Source organism: Dromiciops gliroides, chromosome 3 (genome assembly GCF_019393635.1).
Source record: "Dromiciops gliroides isolate mDroGli1 chromosome 3, mDroGli1.pri, whole genome shotgun sequence".
Taxonomy (NCBI): domain Eukaryota; kingdom Metazoa; phylum Chordata; class Mammalia; order Microbiotheria; family Microbiotheriidae; genus Dromiciops; species Dromiciops gliroides.
Genome location: NC_057863.1, coordinates 116,130,503 through 116,147,553, shown reverse-complemented (window position 1 = coordinate 116,147,553; position 17,051 = coordinate 116,130,503). Strand labels below are relative to the sequence as shown.

Genomic DNA, 17,051 nt, shown 5'->3' with positions numbered 1-17,051 from the left:
TCAAAGCAAACAATTCTGAAATTGCTGCTCAGGGAAATTCACAGGTAAAATGGAAGATATGTAAATATCATTTCCAGGAACAAAGTAGTACAACTCTAAGGTCTCCCAAGGAAATATGGGAAACAATTGGCAGGTAGATTGCATGTGAACAAGTTAGTCAACATTTATTTTTTGCTCGCTGAAGATTTCCCTGACCTCAGAGAATCAGGCTGAATGCAGAATGTTTGTCTAAGCCTGTTTCAGAAGACCCTAGCTAGGGTCCTTTTCCAATACAGATAATTGAAGACATATCCCTTGTTCCTTTTTGAATAAAAGAAATAGAAGATACAGTTACTACTCTTGAAGAGGTTAAAACTAATAGGAAATTGATCAGGGATTTTGTTTCATAGCTCAAACTGCACTTCCCTTTGGCCTAAAAGCAGCCTGCCAACCTTGTTTTCTCTGCCCCCTTTTCACCTACTAAATTCTTTGTTATTTTTCTTAAATCGTTTTTTAGTTATGTCCAACTCTCCATACCCTCCTTCGGGGTTTTCTTGGCAGAAATACTAGAGTCATTTGCCATTCCCTTCTTCAGCTCATTTTACAGAGAATGAAACTGAGGCAAACAGGATTGAATGACTTGAGCAGACTCACACAGCTAGTCAAAGTCTGAGGCCTGATTTGAACTCATGAAAATGATTCTTCCTAATTCCAAGCCCAGAGCTCTATTTACTTTTCCACCTAGCTGCCCCTAAATTCTTATCTATATTTTAAAGCCTTAGTTTAATGATATTATATGATCTCTTATCAAAATTTTTCTTTTTAAAAACCACAAAACCCTTTGTTATATACTTCTCTATTTACATTTATAATTTATTATATAACATGTGAATTATTGTTAACCTCTCAGAAACTTAATTTTCTTAATTGTTGAAATAAGGAAATTTAAGCAGATAACCCTAAAGGTTTCTTTTCTTTTTTTTTTTTTTTTTTTGCGGGGCAATGGGGGTTAAGTGACTTGCCCAGGGTCACACAGCTAGTAAGTGTCAAGTGTCTGAGGCCGGATTTGAACTCAGGTACTCCTGACTCCAGGGCCAGTGCTTTATCCACTGTGCCACCTAGCCGCCCCCTAAAGGTTCCTTTTAACTATCATATGTTTTGCCATTATTCACCAAGTGGATTGTTAGCTGCATGATATCTGTGATATGGGGGAAATACCGGGAGGAGAAAGCACGTGGGTCCTTAGGATTCCTCTGTAAAGAATTACAATCTTGCACAAGACCTAATTAGAAATAAAAGAACAGATTTATTGGGGTACAAGAGAAACTGGCCGGGAGGAAGGTTTTGCATGAACAAAATGCTTTCCTCCTCAACTAGCTCAGGGAGTGCCATTTTATAGGGTTTAGATGGGGTGGGTAAGAGTCTCTTATTGGGTGAGGGGCTGGGGGTCCTCCCACGTTGTGCTGAGGTAGGAGGAATCTCTAGTGAGCGATCTGGTGGTGGGTGTCAAATTTGTACTGATGGGTCTAAGCAGTCTGCTGATGGGCAGTTCCAGGTGGTCTTCTCCTGGATTACCTCATCCAGGTGCTCAGGAGGACTAGAATGTAGGGTGGTGGTCCTGGAGCATGCTCAGTTTGATCTGGTGCCTCTTAACTCTTTAGGGTATGTGTGTGTCCTTGATTGAGTTCAAGGAGAGGCCTACTTGATTTCAAGGAAAAAGTTCCTTGAACTCTCCAGAGAACTGTTGGGGTAACCGGAGCCCATAATCATCCCATGACATCAGGGTTCTCTCTCTCTCACACACACACTCTCTCTTTGACTCTCTTTGTCTTTCTGTCTGTCTGTCTGTCTCTCTCTCTCTTCCTACCCTCCTCTTTTTTATATCTGATCTTTTGCAAAGTCCTTGGCAACACCTCTTGTATATACTCCCTTCTTTCCTTTCACACTGTCACTAATCTGGTAAAAGCCCTTTTCACCTTACAACTAGACTATCGGCATAACCTTCAGATTTGTCTCTTTCTCAAGTTTCTTCCCATTTCAATCTATCCTCCACTCAACTGCCAAACAGATTTTCCGAACCTGAAAGTCTAGTCATATCACTCTCCCCCACCTCCATTTCAGTAACCTCCAGGGGCTCTCTGTTATCTTCAGTATCAAATATAAATTATTTGTCTGTCTATTAAAGAACTTTATAGTCTTCTTACACCTTACTCCCCTCCAAGTGCTCTATGATCAAATAACATTGTTTGTTCTCCTTCTTATTCCTTGAATAAGACACTCTATCTCCTCACTGTGTATTTTCCCTGTCTCTTGTATCTAGAATGTTCTGCCTCCTCATTTTCTTCAGGCATCAGCTAAAGTTCACTTCTGCAAAAAGCCTCAGTCCTCCTTAATTCTAGTGGGTAACTCTCAGTTTATTGTTTATGTGTTGCATTTGTACATAGTTATTTACATATTTCTGTCCTCATTTGAATTGGAGTTCCAGGAAGGCAAGCACTGAATACTTACCTTTCTTTTTGTTCTCAGTGTTTTGCAGGGTCTGACACTAGTAGATGCTTAATAAATACTTGTTGGCTTACTGATTAAGCTATTTCCTCCACTCACTAGCCTAGAGCTCTGTCCTAGTTAAGCAGTTAATTAATGTTTGCTGAATGAACAAAGTAAACTGGCATCTGAGCCATGTTTTCTCACACTGAAGGATGATCTGGATTTTATAGAGATGAGAAAATATATTTTATGAGAAACCAGTTCTCTACTGATTTTAAGCAACAAACTGGGGAATGGACAGATAAGATTCATGAATATTTAGAAAGAACAATTACAACTATAACAAAATACTCTGGAAAGGCATGATGACTAACTGTAAAATTTTTATCTATTCAACTGTTGGAATGTTCAGAGCATCTAACAAGCTCACATTATCAAAGCCATGGTTATCAATAAGGGCTTGGACACTTTCAGGAGAATGCACTAAATTAATTTTTAGTAGTTCAGTGTTAATTGTTGCATTATAGGGCAACACACAAATCATAGAAAAAATAAGTGAGATATTTTGAATCTCTGAAGCTATTTAAGGAACTGATTGTTTATTTAATAATGGCTCACAATTACATTAAAGATCACAAAGTGTTGTCTTCACAATAAAATGTGATAGAAGGAGCTCTATGACCTATTATCTTGATTTTTCTGATAATGAAACTAAGGCTCAGGCAAAAAAATAAAAATTCCCAGGTCACATAGTTTAAAAATGTCAGGACAAGATAACAAACACTCCCTTTCTCTAAAAGATCTTCATTCTTGTCAATATACTCTATACCCTCATTATTTTCACTTTTATCTAATGTTAGGAGGAAATGAATGGAATTAATTTGAATTAAGAGATACAACATAGATATAAGGTGGTGATAGGCCCATTGCATTTTCTCTACCCTGTGAGACCACATTTGAACTATTACATTCAGTTCTGTGAGATATATTTTTGGAAAGATTCTTCTCCAGGGTACACCCTTGTCTTTCTTCCTGGATTTTCTTTACAATGCCTCAGAAATCTCTCCATATTGGAAGTTTATTATATTCTCACTTGGAGATAAGAGAGGAGATGTGAAACCTCTGTATGAGGTGATGGATTTGGGTCAGTTCTGTATGAGATGATTATGGATTTGAGTTAGATTAAACTCTGAGGATGGGGTCTGGAAGATACCCAGCCCCCCCCAGTAAATTTTATTGCTTGTCAGTTCTTTTTAAGTTTTATTACCAATTAGCACTCTTTACTTCTGCTTAGCCCCTGCTTACTTGTCAGCTACATCTTATTTTTATGGCCTGTAATAAAAATCATGTCCCTGGAATCCATCACAAGTCAGACCCCCAGTCCCTGCCATGGATTAATTGCAATCACATTCCTAAGCCTGATATCAGCCTCTGTTACTCATTACTGCCCCCCTTCCTTTTTCCCTTGATTTGAACTTGTTCCCCCTCCCCTTTACCCCATGTTCCTGGAACACGTATGCATGTCTCCATACATTGATCACTAGCTAAACAAGCACCCTGGGTGAGACAGGATTGGATGTTAGATTGTGAGCTCACCCTAGTGCAAGTGGGGGCTTCCACCAAAAAATTCCTATAAAAATCCAGAGTATGAGTCTATTATGGCAGCTCAATCTCAGTCATTGAGTCATCTTTTCTCATGAGAATGTAATAAATCTGTCTCTGCTTGACTTGGTGGTCTCCTCGAGTTATTTGGGTAAACTGAGGCAGTTTGTCCCAAACACCTCTCTACCCAAGCTATGTATTAGGGGAACCTTATTGAATATACCTTTTTTTAAAACTGTTGGATAACCAAGAAATGCCTGATATCATTCTAATATTGAGTCTGAACTTTATAAAGTTAGTTACTCCCTTAGCATTTACCTAATCCTCATAATACACTTTTCAAATTATTAGTGTTATGGGCCTAGCACCTCAGAAATTTTCTGGGGTATATCAAAGAACCTTCTCCTTGAGAAGCTAAACCAAAGGACAGACACACACACCAAAAAAGATAAGTGGAACTGGTTCAGGACTGAGCTAGCTCCAGGACCATCACCCTTCATTCCAGTCTCCCTCACTCCTGGGGAGATAAGGTTATGTTGCGGGGAAATAGGTGAGGGGGTTTGGGATAGGAGTTGGGGTTTGGGGTCTTTAAGAATTCCTCTTTAAGGAGTTATACCCTCTTGCACACAAATCCAATAGAATAAGATAATTGTTTATTTAGGGGCTGGGGAAGGGAAACCAAGAAACAGAAATTCTTGGCACATAGCATTGGCTCTGAGATACCAATCTCCTAGAGCAGGAGACAGGCAGATATTTTTATAGAGGTCTGATAGTGGTCCGATAAGGTGGTCTTCTGACTGTGGAAAGTTCCCCTATTGAGGGAGGACCATCCCCCACTGGTGGTGGCTGGGGGAATTGGGTGAGGGGTAGCTGTGGATCTCTCAAGCTATATCTCTCTTTCCTCCTCCCAGGACAAATGCAGCAGCCATACCTAATCTTATCTCCCCAGGGGTGAGGGAGACTGGAATGAAGAGTGGTGGTCCCAGAGCTAGCTCAGTCCCAATCAGGTTCCACTTATCTCTTTAGGTGTGTCTGTCCTTTGGTTTAGTTTCTCAAGGAGAAGATTCTTTGATGTACCCCAGAGAACATCTGGGGAGCTAAGCCCTATAACATTTAGGTGTGGCTGCTGCCTTTGTGGCAAGAGGAGGCAAGAGTTGGCTTGAGAGATCCACAGCCACCCTTCAACCAACTCCTCCAGCCACCACTAGTGGGGGATGGTCCTCCCTCCATAAAGGAACTTTCCAGAGTCAGATCATCATCCCCAATAGTCCTCTATAAAAGTAATTGCTTGCGTTTTCTGATGAAGTCAAAGCTATCTATTGCCATATGAAAAAATGCTCTAAATCACTATTGATTAGAGAGATGCAAATTAAACAACTCTGGGGTACCATCCGACACCTATCAGATTGGCTAATATGACAAAAAAGGAAAATAATAAATGTTGGAGAAGCTGTGGAAAACTTGGAACACTAATGCATTGTTGGTGGAGCTGTGAACTGATCCAACCATTCTGGAGAGCAGTTTAGAACTACACCCAGAGGGCTATAAGGTTGTGCATACCCTTTGATCCAGCAATACCACTATTAGGACTTTTTCCCAAAGAGATCATAAAAAAGGGAAAAAGACCCACATGTACAAAAATATTTATAGCTGCTATTTTTGTGGTGGAAAGGAATTAGAAATTGAGGGGTTGCCCATCAATTGGGGAATGGCTAAACAAGTTGTGGTATATAAATGTAATGGAATACTATTGTGCTGTAAGAAACAATGAGCAGGCAGATTTCAGAGAAATTTGGAAGGACTTGCATGAACTGATGATGAGTGAGATGAGAAGAATCAGGAGAACATTGTACACAATATCAACAACATCGTGTGTTGATCAACTGTGATAGACTTGATTCTTCTCAGCAATACGATGGTCCAAGATAGTTCCAAAGGGCTCATGATGGAAAATGCTTTCCAAATCCAGAACAAAAAAGAACTGTTGAATCTGGATGCAGATCAAACCATACTATTTCTATTGTTTTGTTGTTGTTGTTGCTGTTTTTCTTTTTTGAGTTTTTTCCTTTTGCTCTGATTCTTCTCTCATAACATGACTAATGCAGAAATATGTTTAATGTGAATGTACATATATAACCTATATAAGATTACTTGCTGTCTTGGGGAGGGAGGAGGGAAGGGAGGGAGGGAGAAAAATTAGAAACTAGAAATCTTATAAGAACAAATGTTGAAAACTCTCTTTAAATATAACTGGAAAATAAAATATTTATATGAAAAAAAAAGTACCTGACTGTCTCCAGCTCAAGGAGATTGGTAGCTCAGAGCCATGCTTTGTGCCATGCCTTCTCTCCATGAGAAGAAGTCCAAGAAGTTCTCTCTTGGTTTCTCTTCCCCAGCCCCTAAATAAACTATGATCTTATTCTATTGGATTTATGTGCAAGAGGGTGTAATTCTTTAAAGAGGAATTCCTAAGGACCCCAAACCCCTATCCCAAACCCCAACCCCTGTCCCAAACCCCCACCAGTATTTACTTAGAACATTAGGAATTTATCTATTTACCTGTTGTAATCTCCCCTACCCCATAAAATGTATATTCCTTGAGGACACTATAAGCCTTTTTTGATTTGTTTGTTTGTTTACAAGTCCTTTACCTAACAAAAACCTTTGGTAGGTAAGAAATTTGTATTAAATTGAATTAAACTACATTTATTTAGCAAACAAAACTTCCTAGCATTTACCAGTATACATTCCCTATTTACTATATAAAAAGCACTTTAAAATGCCTAACATACATAACTTTGTAAGCTTTCTCATTTGAAAGCTGACATTTAAACCAGTGTAAAGATAATCAGTTGATAAAGAAACTTTGGAAAAGCTCACAGAAACCTGAAGAGACCCTCAAGAAAGAAACAACCTTATGGATCCAAGCAATTGTATAGATCCAGTAAGTGATACTAGAAACAGTTAACAGTAGAAGGACTGGATATTTCATAGGGATGAAAGAATCTAGTAAATTTAAAGAAGAATGAGGGGAAAAGTATGTATTGTATATATCTTATATGTGTATTTTTAATTTTCATGTTTTTACTTGGAAATGGAAATTACATTAGAAGATAATAGCATTCTACTTACATTACATTAGGATGGAGTGCTTTAAAGACAGGGAACATGTTTTACCTTTCTTTGTATCTCCAGGGCTTAGCATAGTGCTTGGTACAAAGTACTTATATTCTTGCTGATTGACATTGTCTATATTTACATGTCCCTGTGTGTGTGTGTGTGTGTGTGTTCATCTACTCAACAGACAGATAAGAACTGAGATGCCCCAAGGAAAGTTAAGAAAAAGAAAGGGCCAAAAGGTAGAAAAAAATTAGGGGAATCCTTTAATTGTCCCTAGAGGTGGAGATAGTGAATTCAGAAAGTGTGAGAATGGAAAGCATAAATTAGAGGTGGGCAGAGCTAGGAAGGTGTCAGTCTGTGCAAAGCCTAAATTCTGGTTTCTTCTTTCTAATTTGTTGCCTAAATTTCATGTTGAGGATGTATGCTACAAAATAAACAATTCAAGTCCAGTTTGTTAAGATGTGGAGTTCAGCACTATGAAGTGTCAGGGAGGAAAGTGATTTACCCACATAAGTGCAATGCCATATCTGAAGAAGTTTGAAAATATATATCATCAATAAAGATCTCCCATTTATTAACATTTATTATTATAATGAGTCTCATCAAACTTATTAAGGGTGGACCTTGGAGGACAGACATCCATCACATACATTCAAACAGTTTTATCATTAAGCCAGCCCCATGAAAGTGTAATGGGCACTGAGGGAGAAACAGGAAGAGTCATGTGCCATGTGGTTTAAACCAGGCTTTCTACCTTGACTACTATATCCTCTCAAATCCCAATGGAGGTAGTCTAGTACCCTGAATCCAAGAAGGAACTCCTATAGAAATTTGACCTAGCAATTGCCTTTGCATATGCTAGAGCTCTCAGTGACAACCACAGTGACCTAGAAAAGAAAGTTCTTGCTTCTGAATCCCTAGAACTATCAACAGACTTAGTGAAAGAACTGTATATGATTTATCAGTGGAAATGACACTAAAGAGGATGCATTACTAATATATCCTAAGAATCACTAGGATTTTCTATTTTCCCTGCAGTTGAATCCTCACATAAATGTTGTCTCTCCCTGTTAGAATATGAGCTTATTGAGAGCAGAGACTATCTTACTTTTAAAAATTTATCCCTAAAGCTTGGTACAAAGTAATAAATGTTTGTATCAATCCATCCATCCATCCATTCTGTCATTCATTCAGTGAAAATTAGATTGCTTCCCTTTTAAACTGAATGCTTGGGTATATACATCCATATAAGCAACATCATGAAAATACTGTTCTGCTTTTTCAAGGATGTAAAAGTAAAGAGTCCTTTTGGTTTGAGTCCAAGAGGTAAAGTCAATTATCTTTGCTGTTAATTTTGATGTTACAGAGATAATTACCATATAACATGTACTGAAATTATAGTGTGGAAATAATTTCATATGGGCTTGATTACCACCTGTATTTGATTAATCCTAATTGGTTAAGTAGTAGTGTTTGAAAAAGATAGTTAGCAACTATTTAGAGAACCACAAATGAGTCAATCACTAGAAAAGAATAACAACAATAATAACCGAAATTTACACCTATACCAAACTCAGACATTGCAAAAGTATGTTTACAGGAATTGGGAACTGAACACTTAACATGATTTCATGATTCATGAAATGCACTGAATCTGTTATTAGGAAGGTTGTTTTCTGGGCCAGGGAAAGCATAGGGTGCTCATCTACTTTACTGGACTTTGGGCTTAAGAAATTCTAAGAGGTGACTAGACCAAAGGACAGAGGTGAAAATATTTCGAGAATAAACTACTTATGCTTAAAGGGCAAAATTCTATTTTACCATTATATTTATGGGGTTTCTGAGAGCTGTCAGTCTATGAAGACAGAGCAAATGATCTGAGCCATTATCTACCCTCAATTAGATGATAAATTACAGGGAATATGTCTAATTTAACTTAATATCTCTCCTGAAACTAACCATAACTCCTTATATTTGTTGAATAAACAATAATGCAAAAAGTTGGCATTTTATTCTATCTATCTATCTATCTATCTATCTATCTATCTATAGCTAACACCACATATGTAAATGTGGATATTCATAACATACTTATATATACATGTACATACATAAATACATGCATACATACATATAATACTGTCCTGCAATTTGAATAATGTAAGATTTTTTGGTGTGGAAGATATCTCCCTCAATACATATATAATTTTATATTATTTGTATGTGACATTTAATACTAATCATAATCATATAATCTATATAATATTGCCCTATAATTTGATTAATGAAAAATATTCTCTGCATTGAAAATAAACTGTAACTTCATTATTTCATCAAGCGTGATGGGGAATGTAATAAATAATAAAATGCATTTGTAAAAGGTTGTAAAACAGCACTATATTATTATCAATATAAACACAGGTAACATTTCTATCAAAAGGTCTATATATAGAGACTTATTCATATTTTAAGAGACATTCACCAACTAAAAGAATCAAATGAATAATTTGAATAAGCCACTATCAGTTTCAGTAACAGAATCATGACTGAATGATACAGATAATAAGCCTTAGCTCTTTTATTTTTATAAAATAGAAATTTTATTTGAAAAATTAATGTAATTAAGAAATTTATTCAACTTTTTTATATATAAGGATTAATACTTGACTTTTAAGGAAGCAAATAGATTGTTTAAAGCAGACGCATATTAAGAGAAATAGAAATATATTTCCAGTTAACCTTAGCTTGAATTACTTATGTATCTATACATATATTTGTGTATATATGCATATATATGTGTATTTTCTTTATATACTTTCTTTTTTATATTTTTATATAATAAATATTTATTTATAGTTTTGGGTTCCAATTTTATTCCAATTTCCCTTCTTCCCCTCCTCCCTTGCTGAGGAAGCAAGCAATCAGATATGGGTTATATATGTATGATTACTATATATACTTTCTTCCTTAAATGAGTTCAGCTGAGGGTAACTTTCAAGTATTGCCTGCTCCTCATCTCTAAAATATTTCCTCCTCCAGTTTAAAGATGATGTCAAGGCCAGGAACAGAGAAGGGATGTATGTCCTCTAAAAATAGTATGAGTAATGCTCAAGGTCAAAATGAACTGGGCCTAGTTAGGGAACCTACAAACAAAAAAGGTATGATTTAAAAAATAAATTGTATTTAGCTGTTCTGGCAAAAAAATAAGGAGGATTAAAGAAGATATAGGACTTCTATTCAGAGTGAATGGGATCAGGATAATTGACAAAAGCAAGAAGTCAGAATTGTTTATTATTTTTCCCTCTTGAATGCAGAATGTTATTTATGACGGAAATGATAAAACACAGATGATTAACAGGGAGCCGATAGCCAAGGTTAATAAGGAGATAAGAAGCATCTATTTGCCCTTTATGAACTCAAATTACCTTGATCAAAGTTGTGTCATACCTTCATGTAATGAAATAATTGGCAAATGTGATTGAGGAATTACTATAAATGATATCTAAAAGATCATGGAAGATAGATATGATTAGAAAATTTCCAATTTCAATTTTTGAAAAAAGGGAAAGGAACTGAGTCTGCTCACTATTGACTAGGAATCATTGATGACAAGGGAAATATTCTAAAAATGGATCATTAAAGTTATGGTTGATGAACATCTTAAAAAAGAAAGTAGTATTAACAAAGAGTCAATAATGCTTCTAAAATATTACCTCAATTCCTTTATGACATTATACTTAAGTAGTATATGAGGGGTTTTAGTTCAGAGAGATGTTAACAATGTCATTAATAAAGTATTTCAGGGGCAGCTAGGTGTGCAGTGTATAAAGCACCTGCTCTGGATTTAGGAGGACCTAAGTTCAAATCTGGCCTCAGACACTTGACACTTACTAGTTGTGTGACCCTGGGCTGTCATTTAACCCTCATTTCCCTGCAAATAATAATAATAATAAAATAAAGAAATAAAGTATTTAATATATTCTTATGTACAAGATTAGGAAATATAGATGAGACAGTAGAACAATAAAATGCATTCAGAATGATTTGTATGGCTAAACTCAAGTGGCAGGAAGTCAGTTTCTAGGATAAAGATGTAAATGATATATTCATCAAATTTACAGAGGACATAAAGCTAGGAATGAAAACTGGTACAATGGATGATAAGGTCAAAATTCAAAGACATCATGAATTGGATGGTTGGGCTTAATTTAATAAGAGTAAAACCAAAGTGGAAAAATATGTAGTTTTACTCTTGAATCTAAAAATCAACTTCATAAATATAAGATGGGGAAATTATGGAAAGATACCACTTTGAAAAAAAAAAGATACAGGGGTTTTAGTGGACTTAAACACAGCATATATCAGGCATCGAATGTGTTAACCAAAAATGCCCATGTAAAATTGGGCTAAAAGGGGTGATATTGCCACTATACCCTTCTTATTTTCGGGAAGTTAACTGAAATGTTGTATTCAGTTATAGACAACATAGTTAGGGGCATCAACAAATTAGAGAGTTAACAAAGGAGGGCAGCCAGACTAAGGAAGGGCCAACCTTCAATCCATGAAATATGAGGATTAAAGGAACTGGTAATTTTTAGCCTGTAAAAGAAGAAGCTCAGTGGGAATATGATAGTTACATTAAAGTATTTGTAGTAATGTCATATGCAGCAGTAGTTAGAATGGTTCCATTTGGCTTCATAGGACAGAATCAGGAGTTATGGGTAGAATTTGCAAAAATGACAAATTAGCTTGGATGATGGAGGAAAGAACCAACCAAACAAACAAAAATACAACCTCCTAAATAATTAGATATATTTCAAAGAGAAATTAACTCCCTCAATATTTATTGAGTCTCTTTCCTGTGTCATCCCATGAGTTCAAATCTGGCATTAGATACATAATAGCTATGTATCCTTAGGCAAGTCACTTAACCCTGCCTACATCAAGTTCCCCATCTATAAAATCAGCTGGAGAATTAAATGATAAACACTATAATATCTTTGCCAAGAAAACCCCAAATAAGGTCAAAGAGAGTCAGACCCAACTGAAACAAATGAACAACATACACGATCTCTTTGGATGTCTTCAGTAAAAGTCATTTGTATGTTATAGGTTGCATTCATTTCATAAACTAGTTGGACAAGATTGCAACTAATGTCCCTTAAAACTCTCAATTTTTTAAATTCTGTAATCATGGCCTTTTCTTAGCTACCTGGATAATGGAAAGGAGATAATAAATGGTTAAACACTAAAGTATACAATGATAAAAAATGTATTAACCTCCTAATTCAATTTGCATTTTAATAGGTATCAGAATCTTAAACCAAAGCAATGGAGGAATAGTATGTAGAGGAGAATGTAAATGGGGGCTGGAATCATCCCTTTGCTCCTTGTATCACATGAGATAGGCAGTAACACACTCTACCTATAAAAAACACCAGCTTTCTTTGTGTATGTGTTTCCTCAAATATATTTTCAGGACTGCTTTTCACCTCTGCTGTCTCTCACCCAACTTTCTCCTGTGGCTCTAAGAAGCTGTAGCATCTACAGTGTCCACACCCTGGTAAAACCACCTTGGTAGATTGGCTAAACCAGGTTGAGGGTAATTGATGGACCTTGGACCCATAGGTGAGTGAGGGGGATGTCTATCCCAAGCATATGAAGACTTCGGCCTTGTGGGGGTGAGCAGATGATAACAATTTGTTTTAACAGGCAATGAATGCAGCAGAGAGCCTGGTCAGACATTGAAAGAGGCCAAGGTCATCCACAACATCCCTGGGCCATTGCCCAGTGTCTTAAATTTTGTGTTGCTGCTGGACTTTGATGACTCTGGAAGAGAGAGTGAGGCTGATGACTTTGTTCAACTTTGCCTCACTTAAATCCAATTTACCCACAAGTCAAGACATTACCTATACAATGTTACTATTTTAATTTAGTTATTCAACAATTTAATTATTTTACTATATTAATATTTTATTATTTTACCTACCTTGAAGTTCTGTGACAATGGGCAAGTGATAGAGAAGCAGATTGGATACACTAGGAGCTGTGGTTACAAGTCTGCACACAGCTCAGGCCCTAGTGTTGCCTTTTCACCAGGCTGAAGCAACAGTGGGATTCAGCATCCTCCTGGGTGTGTGAGCAGCTTTTTAAAGGACAACATTGATCACCTCCTGGCATGAGAAAGGGACTAGAATAGGTGTCCTAAAAATTGGCTACTTCACCCAAGACTGACCTGCTTGAATTGGTGGACAGGATCTTACAATGGGGTCAACTCATACACAAACAAAATTTAGAGAAATTTTTGCAAAGATGATTCCATTCACTATTGGTACATGGAATGTGTTCAAGCTCATGTGTGCATGTTCATGGAAAACACAAATCCAGTAGACCTGAAAGATGAATGACTCTTTTTGTGAGAGAACTCGGCAGGTATCACATTTGAATAGCAGTCATGAGTGTAGCAAGGCCAGCTTACCGAAGCTAGAACTGGATAAATGTTTTTCTGGAATGGCTGCTGTGACTAGGAGCTCTGTGAAGCTGGTAAAGATTTCACAATCAGATCTAATCCAGTCAGCAACCTTATATGCCTCTCAAAATCCATGAATAATAATCTCACAATAATGAACAAAAGTGCCACTCTACCATCATCAATGCCTATGCTCCCACCATGATAAATCTTGATAAGGTCCAGTACACAAAGACTATAAGATATGGCAGGGGGTCATTGGGAGGAATGGAGCTAGAAACAGCAACAGCAATGGTCACTAACTGCTGAAGACTGGTGTATTTCACAAACTTTTTATCACCAACACTGTCTTCTGTTTAAGTATCTAAAATTTAGTACATGCTATGAGGACAGAAAGTCGTGAACTTTAATAGATTGGTAAGGAGAAGAACCAGGTAGGGTGTGAAAGTGACTAAAACAATGTGTTGTGCAGGGTGCTGGAGTGATAATAGACTTAATTTTCTCCAAGCTAAATGTTCCCATTCAACAGAAGATACAGCCCCAAGGCAAGATGACCATTAGGAAACAGCATCAACAGATTAGAGTTCTTCAACACACTTGAACAATTAATTCCTGACCTGGATGGAAACTGTGGAGCAGAAAAGGAGTGGGCAGCATTCAGAGATTTGGTGTACAGCATTGTATTTGCTCACCTGGGCCAGAAGACTCACAAACAGCAAGATTGGTTTGTTTAATCATCTCTAACAAGTAGGTATTTAAGTCCATCAAAAGTAAACTGCATGTAAAACTCAGAAAGATGCCGGGGTCTTGGCTCAGTAAGAAGAAGAAATTCAATTTCACTTTGATAGCAACAACCCGAAGCATTTCTACAATGCCCTGAAAACTATTTAAGGGTCAAAGATCTCTGGGGCATCCAAACTACTCTATAAAGATGGAGCCACAATGATCAGTGATGAGGAGGACATGATCCTGGAGAGATGGGCCCAACACTTTCATAGTGTTCTCAACAGATCATTATCATCCAATACTGAAGCCATTGATTGTATACCAGTGGTTGAAATTAATCCCTTCTAGCTGAACTTTCAACAGAAGGGATATTGAATGCCATTAGGCTCCTCTCATGTGTCAGAGCACCTGACACTGAGTCCATCCCAGCAGAGATAAGGCAGAGAGTCCACTGCTTATCCAGAAGCTCACTGAAGTCTTCCAGGTTATATGGCAAGAGGAAGTTATTCCTCCAGTTTTGTCCATCTCTCTAAAGGACAATGACACAGGTTTTCCTGTGATGGTCATGGGGGAATCTCTCAGGCATTGATGGCAAGATTCTTGCCAGAGGCCTCCTTAATTGACTGATCCTTCACCTGGAAGATGGTCATCTCCCTGAGAGCCAGTATGGCTTCAGAAATGGTTGAGGAATAGTCAACACAATGTTTGCTGCCTGAGAACTCCAAGAGAAATGCCAGGAGCAGAGCAGAGGTCTGTAATAAAGTTTGTTGATCTGACTAAGGACTTTGATACTGTCAGTTATGAGGGTTTATGGAAAATCATGGTGAAATATAACATCTCAAAGAAGTGCATCAGTATTGTACAGCAGTCTCATGCTTCCTGGGTCCTGGATAAAGGACCATGTTCTCATACTTTCCTAGTCACCAGTGGAGTAAAGCAGAGTCATGTGCTTGCTTCCATGAAAAATATTTTCAGTTGTAAGACATCTTCAATGAGGACAAAAATTACATCAAGGTTATCTACCCCATTGGTGTTAAACTATTTAATTTGAAAAGACTACAAGCCAAGACAGATGAATGTGCACTCAGTGCAGCCTCTGAGCCAAGATGCAACAGAGTATGGGTTGATTCTGTGCCATGTGCTAATTTTGGCCTGATAATCAACACCAAGAAAACAGAGATTCTCCATCAGGCAACACCACACCATCTATACATGGGGTCATCAATTATAGCAAATGAAGAAATTATGAATGCTGTGGATAAGTTCACTTACCTTACCTTGGCAATATACTTTACAGGGGTGTCTACATAGATCACATACATTACCAAAGTTGTCTAAGCATTTCAGAGGCTCCAAAAGAATGTCTGGGAGAGAAGACAAACTAGGCTGCATACCAAACTAAAGATCTATAGAACTACTGTGCTGACTTTAATGTTGTATGCTGGTGAATCCTGGAGAGTTTACCAATGTCATAGGGGAAAATTGAACCACTTCCATTTGAATTTTTCTAGAAAGATTCTGAAGATTACCTGGCAAGATTAGGTACCAGACACCAAGGTCATTTCTTGATGTAAACAGCAGAACATCCAAACTCTATTTCAGAGAGCCCAACTCTGATGGGATGGCTATATAGTCAGAATAGCAAATGTTCATTTACATAAAAGACTGTTTTACAGAGAACTCACCCAAGGAAAGTGAGAAGAAACTATAAAAGGACACTCTCAAGGTCTCTCTGAAGAACTCTGAAACCATTTGGGAGACATAGAATACACTGTCATAGGACTGGCTCTCATGGCATGCTCACATCAAAGAAGGCACTGTGCTCAAAGAGCAGAGCAGAATCACAATAGCACAAAGGAAATGTGAAATGTGAACATCTAGAGAAATCACCATCCCAAATGTCCAAACAGACTAGTTGTGCCTGATCTCTGCTAGATCCTACCCAGTTTGTATTGGATTGAAAAGCCACAGTCAAAAACACACTATATCTTGATCCCAACGTTATAATGTCATTTTGTCCTCTATTAGTATGAAACATGAACAACCACCCCATGTCAATAAAAACTAAATGAATTACTTGAATATTTTAATCTCAAGAAAATATTTATATTTTTAAGATTTTTTTTTGTCTTTTCTTTTTATCCCACCTCTCTGTCTTTCTTATATTCACTATTATTTAGTGGATATTGAAATAAGTATTTTTTCCTCATATAATTATGGTTCATGGATCAAAGTTAAGTAATTTTCTCATATTATAGTAATCAATTGGTTCTTCATTTTAGTCAGAATGCTTGTCACTACCAAATAGACCAAGAAAAAAAGAGTTAGGCTCAACAAGGAGTTAAATCAATGGTTTTAAACTTTTAACTTTTGAAATTCTCTATCAGCTGCTGGAAAGGAGAGAAAACTATGGCAAATCACTCATTTTTTCTTTTATTTTAGGGTATATGCCATGTCATTTTTTCCCTGACAGTTATTGTTTGAGGCCATAATTAATAGATGCATAAAAACTATGGATTGATCATCAAATATTTTAGTTCACTTTAAAGGTAGCCAATTGTGAAGACTATATAATGTAAATCCAAAGGCAAAGTGATGACTGGAGCTCATTTCCTTTTATTTAGAATGGTTGCTAAAGTCTCTAGGGAAATCACAGAAGGAGGATTTA

General features: G+C 37.0%; 1 pseudogene; it reads right to left on the bottom strand.

Annotated features, from left to right (window-relative positions):
• LOC122747205 overlaps positions 1-14,521 on the bottom strand; it is a 90,916-nt pseudogene extending 76,395 nt beyond the window's left edge.
• Between the last annotated feature and the right edge of the window lie 2,530 nt (positions 14,522-17,051).